The following is a 1264-nucleotide window of genomic DNA, read 5'->3' on the forward strand; positions in this document are numbered from 1 at the left end:
ATTGAGGAAGGGCTTGAGCAGAAGCCCAAAGTCAGTCCACTTCCTCAATGTGTTGCTATATAAATATATGTACATATGTCAAGACCTCTTTTTTTTCCCTTCATGTTCTAAGCAATGAGATAGATGTTTTATCTGGGCCCACAGGAGGGTAATTTAGCTCAAGAAATGCAAGAACAACAAACCTCCCCACAAATTTCCCTTAAAAATATTCAACTAGAAAGGCAAGGCATTTTCCTCCACCAAACATTTTAACTTTCCTACGACGCCACAGAAAATCCAATAAATAATTTTACAGTGGGCGGGCCTTGATCCACAGTGTCAGAGAAAACTCGAGTTCCAACATGGAGGTAACATGGATTCCCCCTTCCCTTTGCAGGTACACTGCAGAGTCACGCACACATGTCTGCGGCACCGAAAGCTCAGCCTGCAGCAGGGTCTTGTCCAGGGAGCAGAGCCGGAGCTGCCAGGTGGCTTTTACAGTGCCGTTCGGTAGGTAAAGCCCAGGGACCAGCGAAGCCAGAGGGAACCGTTGGAAGCAAGGTTTCCTCTCGCCTCCTCGGTCCTCCTCCAGCTTGAGAGTGTGCAGCGCGTACACTGAAGTCTGGCTTCGGCAGTGCCCTCCTCACCCGCTTTGCGTCCCTGTGCCCCTCACGCAGGGAAGAGCTCTGGAGGGCTCTCTCCATAGCAGCATTTTGCTATGGGATCCCTATAGGCATTCTCAGGCTATGCACTCTGGGATGAGGGTCTGCATTTAGCCAAGCACAACTCAAAGTGATCTTCCAGTGGCATGAAGAGGTTTGGGAATGCCATGGCTGCCCGGGGAAGGAAGCGCTCCGGGGAAGTTGCTGGTTGGGCTGCCGGCAGCAGGAGACACAGTACACAGAGGCGCTGCAGCAGCCATCAGACAAGCAGCCGCTGCAGCAGTACTGCTTTGTGTGAGAGACCTTGACGTTACAGCAGCCATTCACCAGCAAATCCTTCCTTTCGCATACCCATCCAAGTTCATCCGGGATGAGGTGCTTCCCTTGAATGGAATTCCGACACTGACTGCTGGGCCCACTGCTCTTGCCCAAGTTGCAGTGCACCTTCCAAGGAACAGGCTGGTCACGGTTTTGAACCTGGAGGAGGTTCCGGTCTCTCACCGCACTCTGCCCCTGCCTGAAGGTGCTGGTGAGGAAGTAGACGAGCAAGAGCCAGAAGACCAGGGCAAGCACCCCTCTCTTCCTCAGCAGCCGTACCACACCAGGACCACCAGGGTCACCAT

The 1264-nt window shown here is 53.1% G+C and overlaps 1 pseudogene; it reads right to left on the reverse strand.

The window, feature by feature from the left end:
• Positions 1–648: 648 nt before the first annotated feature.
• LOC101646330 lies at positions 649–1264 on the reverse strand (annotated as a pseudogene).

This window comes from Echinops telfairi, unplaced genomic scaffold (genome assembly GCF_000313985.2).
Source record: "Echinops telfairi isolate 266 unplaced genomic scaffold, ASM31398v2 ScPeMD7_7424;HRSCAF=8462, whole genome shotgun sequence".
In the NCBI taxonomy this organism is placed as follows: Eukaryota; Metazoa; Chordata; class Mammalia; order Afrosoricida; family Tenrecidae; genus Echinops; species Echinops telfairi.